Consider the following 9,403-nt stretch of genomic DNA (forward strand, 5'->3'; position numbering starts at 1 on the left):
TGTTATGAGTGCAGGTAAACCGAAGGCTTGAATCAAGGGCAATCATCGCCAATGAGGCCATTACATAAAGTGCAAAAGAACCGGTGAACCGTTTTCTTCAACTGGTTTATTGAATCGAACTGTCCGAAAGAACTACTGGTGATTCGAAAACCGATGCAACCGGTTCTTGACTCGTGAACGAGTCAACGTTTTGTTCATTATCTGGCTCGGCTCGGTGTTCATCTTCAGTTCCCTCTTCACAGCAGTTCAGTCAGTGTACTGTTTGAGTAAATGAATTACTCCAGGATATTGGTTTGTTTTAACTCAGAGGGAGTGTCAGCCACATTAAAAAAGTTAACAGCTTAAGTCATTTGTAGATTAATGCGTATTGGAGACGCGAACTGTTTAAAATGATTCAGTTCGATTAGGTGAACTGGTTCAAAAAGAATAATTCATTCGCGAACCGGATATCACAAACTGCTTTGTTGGAACTCTCTCACAACAGACACGGAAGAGAAGACAATGCTGAATAAAGTCGTAGTTTTTGCTATTTTTTGACCAAAATGTATTTTCGATGCTTCAAAAAATTCTAACTGACCCTCTGATGTCACATGGACTACTTTGATTATGTCTTTCTTACCTTTCTGGACATGGACAGTAGACCATACACACAGTTTCAATGGAGGGACTGAGAGCTCTCGGACTAAATCTAAAATTTCTTAAACTGTGATCTGAAGATAAACGGAGGTCTCACTGGTTTGGAATGACATGAGGGTGAGTTATTAATTACATAACTTTGATTATTGGGTGAACTAACCCTATAATGGTAATGAACTGCCTCTTCTGGTGTATATTTTCTCTCTCTACCACCAAAAAGGAGTTCTTTGCCATAAACTGACATTTATTTCTGAAATTTATCAAATTAAATTTCTGCTTAATGCATAAATTTAAATGTAACAGTTGCCTGTAACTTGCTCAAAGGACCAAAGCATTAGGGTCTGTTCACCAAAAAAATGAAATTTCTGTCATTAAGTAACTTACTATGACTCATGTCATCCCAAACCCATAAAATAGTCAACATGACGTGGTTCAAACTTAATGTTATGAAGCAACGAGAATACTTTGTGCGCAAAAACAAAAAGAACCACTTTATTCAACAAAACTTTCTGTCCCCTATCATATTGCTATGCTAATTTTATTGCACAGCTTGAGTGTTTATATCAGATCTCAGGCTCAGTATTGGCCAGATGCATGCATGTGATGCTGAGGGAGGAGCAGATGCGTTGACTATGAAACGGCCCTTACCGCTTCTCCACGCCATAACCGGAAGTTCCATAGTGTTGATGATTTACCTTGGATACGAGCAAGAGTTAGCCTTCAGTGTGTTCGTGCATAGCGTGTGGAATCAGACAACAAATTTGGAAATCCATGGTCTCCTCAAAAGAGTTTGTTTGCAAGCAGCGGAAAACCACCTTATGCATCACACACACAGTAAACCTGTGTTGTTCACTCAGCTGTGCATAATAGCACTGAATTAATAAATACATATATAACATATATATATATATATATATATATATATATATATATATATATATATATATGTATATTATCCCACGTTCTGTTTTCTATCCTGCGTCATGCACGTTTGTGATGACGTAATAACGCACCAGGGTTTGATAGAATCCAGTTAAGTGTGAAACCAGAGCAATGCTGCGGAGGTCGCCGAAAACAATCGTGCTCGGGCTAGGACCGCAGCAAACAAGCCCAGTGTGAAAGCAGCCTAATTCTGCTCCTGGAGGGTTAGATGGTTGGTTTAACTCCAACCTGATTCAACACACCTGCCTGGAGGTTTGTAGTGATCCTGAACAACTTGATTAGCTGGTTAAGGTGTGTTTAGTTTGGGTTGAAGCTAAACTCTGCAGGATGTTAACTCCCCAGGAGCAGGATTGGACACCCCTGCCTTAAATTCATTGGGGTTGTAACAACACTTTAAATTATTTTAAAGGTTAGGTTACCAAAGATGATTAAAGTAATTTACTCACTAACATGCCAGTCCAAACACATGCAAACATATTCATAACAATGAAAATGAACAATGGCTAGGCTGTTAAGATCTATAAAGGACAACTCATGTTGCCTATTTTAAAAGTTTTAAAAGTTTGTGTAAGGAACTGATCATATCATTTTGATTTTACTACAGCATACTACAACAAAATCAAACCTCATTAGTTCTTCTGTCATGCCATTTGATCAAAAGACTTGCAAGAACAAATGAGGCTTGATATTTATGTAGTAGCTAATACAATAAAACATCATTGTAAACAAAGACTGACATTTTTATGTTTTCATCATACAAAGACATTGTATGATTTCAGAAGACTTTGAATATGACATGGAAATTGAATATGTTACTTTTTAGATGCTTACTCTGAAGTCATTGTATGAAAAGATGTCACTATCAATAGGTTTATTATGTGAGTAGTGAGTAAATGAGTAAATGATCACAGAATTGTCATTTTGTGGAGAGAAAGACTGCTTTAAAATAAATTGACTCACATTCTTATCAAGGCTCTCCAGTATTGAAGTCATTTCTGGAATTTCCTCATAACGCTTTGTTAGGAATAACTGTATCAGCTTTGAGAGATGACCATCTAGGCCTTCCAAGAGCCATATAGAGAGAGAGTTGCGACAACGGAAGTTCGAAATGTTTGGTTGTCACGTGATTCTTGTAGACTTCAAATAGTTCCAGGAAGTGCGTTGGCGGCCATTCAAACTGATCGAGTAGAGTGACAGAACTGCGATTGCTGGTAATAAGGAGTCAATAAATGCATTTATTTTATATATTTATACAACACACCGACATATGTATGTAGCATGAGTATGTAGTTACAGCAATGTTGTTTTTAAAATATCAAATTGGGTAATATTTGAGGATTAGTGTTCAATTACCGTTATTTTAAAAACGTATTTCAGGCTAACGTTAAGTTGTATAAACACGGGTTGCTGTTGCCTTTTTACGTTACATATTGTCCTTTTTTCACTGATCTCATGTTAACTAATGTCATATTGATGACTTTCAGGTAGTACAGAGACAGGATGGTGACAGGTGATTTTCAGCTCGCACCGCACTATGGGTCAATTAACTGTTAGCAGCAGTAATTAGCATGTTAAATAAATGTAAAATGAACCTTACTGTTTATAATTCTATTATAAACAGTAAGTTTTCAGTAAGTAAATTCTATTATTATTATAAATATATATATTCTTACAATACTTATTCATGTACACAATATATTCAGATTTAAAACAACTTAAGCATACTCCTATATAAACATGTACACTGCCATTCAAAAGTAATGATGCTGAAAATTCAGGTTGGCATCACAGGAGTATATTACATTTTAAAATAGAAAACAGTTATTTTAAATTATAATTATATATTACGAGATTACTTTTTCTTTGTAGTTTTATTGAAATAAATACAATTAACTATTTACAGCAATTCATGAATATATTTCTAATAAATTTAATAGCATGCCAAGCATTTTGTATGTGTCCTTTCTTTAATGTTGTCCTTGCATAGTCTCCACCATGGTTTACTGTGCTGCATGGGGATGCTCCACTCAGTCAGAGAAAGGTGTGCGAATGTATGGCTTCCCAGCTGACATAGAGAGGAGAAAATAATGGTTGTCTCAAGTCAACTGGAGCAATCTAAATATAAATAAAAATTACAACAACAATTTTTTAGGTAATTATACTTAAATTTATTTGCACTTTTTTACATTGAAAATTATTTACTAGAATTAAGGAACAAGCAAAGCCTTGCAAAACCCAGGGAGCTGAGACTCGTGGTGAGACATTTGCAGGGAGTCATCAGAGTGACTTCAGTTTAGTTTCCACACACAACTTTTTTTTTGTCTACCCACATACAGCACATATCACATGATGGTTAAATGCACAGTTAAAGCATCCCTAGACCTGTGAACATACAAGAAATGGCTGCTGATTACAGCTATGTTATTTCAGGTGATTCATATATAATAAGTACAAACTCGTACTAGTTGAAGTAAAGTGATGTGATATTTTCAATATTTAAAATGAGCAATACCATGTATTCTGCCTCTATCAGTTTCAAAGGTTGAGGAAAAAAAGAACGAGGACACTCAGAGAAGGGAAAGTGACAGTGAAGAAAAAGGACATGGCTAGAGAGGAGAGACAGGGACAGGTGACACTGCCCAGTCAACCAGCAGCAAGTCAGTCAGCAGCCAGTCAGCATTCCAGTGAACCATCAGCCAGTTACCTGGGTCTATTAAAAAAATTTAAGAGACAAGAAAAAAAATATCAAACAATGCAAAGGCAGCACTAAGAAAAATAAAGAATGAAAATGCAGCTATCAAAAAAAAAAGGTCCCCTCAGCACTCCTGACTTCAGTGAGGATGCTCCATCACAGAACAGTCCAGTGGCACCACTAATCCTCCACCCACCAGCACCCACAGAATGATACAGTATGTTACTTTTATACACTAACAAGTTTAAGTATATAATACAGTATTATTATATAATATAGGCAGGTAATAGTCAATGAATCACAATGACTAAAAACACTCCACCCATGTTTTTGCAAACTCAGTTCACTCTAAATTTATATCAATAGGGTGCATTTTATTATTAAGTAATTTAATACGTGTAATGAGGAACAAACGTTATTACCTCATTTTTACCACTTCCACTCACCGCTGTCACACGTTATATTGAACTAACGTAATAGGCTATGCATGGTTAGCTTACTTTCCCCACCCTGCAAAAAAATGTTTATACTCCTTTTTTTCTAATTCAAAACACGATGGATGAAACTAGCCTAATCTGTTAGTTATCTGATAACATCCCTTAAATCTACTCATTTAATGAGTGATAATCTACTATAAGGTATTAATTAGCAATTTATTGTTATTAAAATGTACTGATAATATTCAATCTTATTATTTAAACGTCTTACCTTTTAAAAGTGTGTCGTAAACGGTTTGTTCTGCTGCATCTCTACGACGCGGCATTGGTTTGCTGCTACTTCCGGGAACTATTTAGCGGCTCCACGAGCCGCCATTGCTGTAAAAAAAGCGTTCCATTGGAGTCAATGGAGTTGTCGCAACTCTCACTCTATATGGCTCTGGGCCTTCCAAAAAGGACTTGCTCAGATCCTTTGACACAAGCCTGGTGAATTCTTTGCTGATCTATAAAAGCATAAATACATTTACAAATTGAACAAAGATCTCAGGGACAGTCTTAAAATATTAACAAGTTAAAAAAACTCACTCAACATAATCTTAGGATATTAAGTTTGCCCATATATTTCTAATATAACAGCACAACATTCACAGCCCAAGATTTTTTGATTAATTCAAAGCACACAAAAAATGTCGGATTTTCATTTGTGACACTGGTGGCTCCTCATCAACGACTTCTTGTCTTCTCAAAGAATACGTGCTGCTCATAGCAGCATCAACAAATGTAATGTCTGGAGTCCTCTTCATCATCTCCACAGCCATTTGCTCTCTTTCCTTTTCTAGACTTTACTGGGCATTAAACAAGAAGTAAATCAAGCATTTTTATTCATAATGGTAAACACAAATATGTACTGGCGGCAGTGGTGGACAGTAACGGAGTAGCTTTACTTCGTTACTGTACTTAAGTACATTTTTCAAGTATCTGTACTTTACTGGAGTGGTTTTATTTTGAGCAACTTTTACTTTTACTTCACTACATTCCAAAGCATAAAATCGTACTTTTTACTTCACTACATTTCATAAAACATATCGTTACTCCCTATAATATATCATGTGCTCCGACACGCAGAAGCGGTGTCTGATTCATCATGAACGAACCGAGTCTTTTCAAAATAAACTTTTAAATCGGATCGCGAATCGCACCAAACGATTCGTTTACGAATTAGAATGATCCGATTGCAGCTGTTCTGGAGTCGACCACTCGCTGATTCAAATGAACCGTTTAGTGCGAGTCACCAGAAGTAAGAACCGGGAGATCTTGTGAGCGCGCGTGCGTCTGATGTTGCTAAAAGTAAGTTATGTCGAAATTTTGGAGTAATTATTGTAACTGAAAATCATATTTAGGTCAAAACTGTCAGTTGTTTGGGAACTAAATCCGTTGTAAAGAGAGATCTATTTAAGCCCAATCAAATGCTCGAGTGCAGACGATGCAGACACATCAATTTTAGGTAAAACAACAACAACAACAACAACAAAAAAACCTTAAAACAACACAGATTAAATACAATAACTCATGCATGTTCAAAGTCACCGCTGCCGTAATGTTAACAGTTTTATTAAAATGTCCTATCTGACGTCTGTTTTTATATTGTTTATCGACAGTAATGTTATACATATGTATATTGTTTGGATTAACTAGACGAGTAGACAGACATGAATGTTCATCGTACTGAAAATAAGTAAATATTGTTAGCTGATGCTAACTGTCTAGCTAACAAGCTTGTTGGTGCTAAGTTGATGTAATTTTTATAAATATTCCAAATATTTTTATTCAGCCACACACACACATATCTATCTATCTATCTATCTATCTATCTATCTATCTATCTATATATATATATATATATATATATATATATATATATATATATATATATATATATATTACATACAGATAGATTACATCTGGTTAGAAAAGAAAGGATGTGATGTTCAGAACATGGTAACTACAGTAATTATCAAAGTGGGAAGAGATGCACCCCGTTTTTAAACCACAGACAAGATTTGAGAAGGAAAAAATCATTATAAATTTTTTTTTATTATTTTTTTCCTTAAAATGTTCTTCCTAACTTCAGGCCTTATTATCATGTCATATATACAGTACAGACCAAAAGTTTGGACACACCTTCTCATTCAAAGAGTTTTCTTTATTTTCATGACTATGAAAATTGTAGATTCACACTGAAGGCATCAAAACTATGAATTAACACATGTGGAATTATATATGGAATTATATACATAACAAAAAAGTGTGAAACAACTGAAAATATGTCATATTCTTGGTTCTTCAAAGTAGCCACCTTTTGCTTTGATTACTGCTTTACACACTCTTGGCATTCTCTTGATGAGCTTCAAGAGGTAGTCACCTGAAATGGTCTTCCAACAGTCTTGAAGGAGTTCCCCGAGAGATGCGTAGCACTTGTTGGCCCTTTTACCTTCTGTCTGCAGTCCAGCTCACCCCTAAACCATGTGGATTGGGTTCAGGTCCGGCGACTGTGGAGGCCAGGTCATCTGGCGCAGCACCCCATCACTCTCCTTCTTGGTCAAATAGCCCTTGATGCCTTCAGTGTGACTCTACAATCTTCATAGTCATGAAAATAAAGAAAACTCTTTGTATGTGGTCTGTTCTGTAACTTTGATGTTCTGTAAAACAACTAACTTTAAAATACTTTTTTCTTACTGGTGAAAATCAGATGGTCATCTCTGTTTTCTCTCAGGTACATCACAGTGTAAGCTTCACAGTGAGCATTACTCTCATCAGCTTAGTCCATATCAACAACAAAAATATATTTTGACTCCATATAGTGGTTATTTTGGAAAAAATCCCAGGTATTTTGAGCAGTAGGATTACAAAAAAATTGTGCTAATATAAAATTAAATTAAGTAGCCTATGTAAAATTGCAAACATCTATCTTGCAGTACTTTTTTACTTAAGTACATAAAAAATTGAGTACTTTTGTACTTTCACTTGAGTAAAATTGAAAAAGGAGTACTTTTACTTTTACTGGAGTAATATTTTACCATATGTATCTGTACTTTTACTCAAGTACTTGATTTGTGTACTTCGTCCACCACTGACTGGCGGCGGAGCTTAAGATATTAATGTTACTGGTCATTCTGTGTTTGTAACGATAATGAGATCCGATCAAGAACATGCTAAAAAGTAATTTAAATGTACACTTTTTTTTATCTATTTACCAACATTAACTTATACTAGTCAAAGACGACTTCTCTTTCTGCTCATGTCTCGACAGCAGCTCGGTGTCTAACACACTGTATATCTAGCAAAAATGTGTGTGCCAGTGCGTGTAGCTCCTGATTAACGTTACTAATCAAGTTGTCTTAGTTTGTCAAATGTGATAGCATGAAATCAATATGCGGTTGGTGAGCGCAAACGAAACAAGCCTAATTTTTACATGAAAGAAAGAACAAATCAGGGTATACTTACTATAAAAATCCATCTGTAGTCATTCAAATACGAGCTCCTTCGTCTTTTTCCTCGCATCAGCAACTAGTGTCGTGATCTCGTCTTCTCGTGTAGAAAATGGCGATGGCGTGTCTGGCTCAAATTCGTTAAAATAGTACGTCATCATGATGTACATGCACAGAAAATTGAAAATTGAAAGAACCTATGTTTTGTTGCTATACGAACACGTTATTTTAAGTTTTCCATTTCCCTTCAAGTTGAGGTTGTTAAAACTCATCCTATTGTGTAGTGAGACACTGCAAGTTGACAGGACATGATTTTACTTGTCCACCTGACTAAAACTCAGAATCACTTTTTACAGTGAATATATTTACTGACATATTGGTTCAGTAAACAAGAAGTTAATATTGTGTTATATTTTAAACACAACATTCAAAAAGACATTTATCGCCACCTGCTGGTAGTTTTAGTTTCATCTTTAGCGCATCATTTCAATTTATATATATATATATATATATATATATATATATATATATATATATATATATATATAAAATAATAGTAATAATAATTAAAGGGGTAGTTCACCAAAAAATTGTTTTTTTTTATAAAATTCTGTCATCATTTACTCACCTTCATATTGTTTTAAACCTGAGTGATTTAGGCCTACTTTCTTTTGCACAACATAACAGAAGTTATTTCGAAAGATGTTTGTCTCTAAGCTGTTGGTTACCAGTGATTTTCATTTCAAGAAATATATAATATATATATAATTAATATATAAACTGAGATTTTTCTCAAATTATCTTCCATACTTTATATTAGGCCACTCCAGGCTAAGAATTTAACACAATAATAGCTTTAAATTATCTTTTGGGGGTATTGTCACAGCCAAATTTAGTTAGATTATTATAGTTATAGATTAGGTTTATTAGATTAATAAATCGCAGCCCCCTTTAATGAATTAGATTAAAAATGTTAATCAACTGACAGATATATGTACTATAAAATACTTCCTAATGAGATGCAGAAACATTCTTACAATTTTTGTTTTGGTAGTGTGAAACAACTTGTCTGGTTTAGGGATGTCCTCAGACGCCCTGTTGAGTTTTGGGTTATTATTTGTATGCAGAGATGAAGGAATTAAAGAGCCAGTAAGATGAAAATTCTAAGCTTCCTATCACTGTTTATAAGTCCTGTACAACAGGTTTAA

This window comes from Carassius gibelio, chromosome B18 (genome assembly GCF_023724105.1).
Source record: "Carassius gibelio isolate Cgi1373 ecotype wild population from Czech Republic chromosome B18, carGib1.2-hapl.c, whole genome shotgun sequence".
In the NCBI taxonomy this organism is placed as follows: domain Eukaryota; kingdom Metazoa; phylum Chordata; class Actinopteri; order Cypriniformes; family Cyprinidae; genus Carassius; species Carassius gibelio.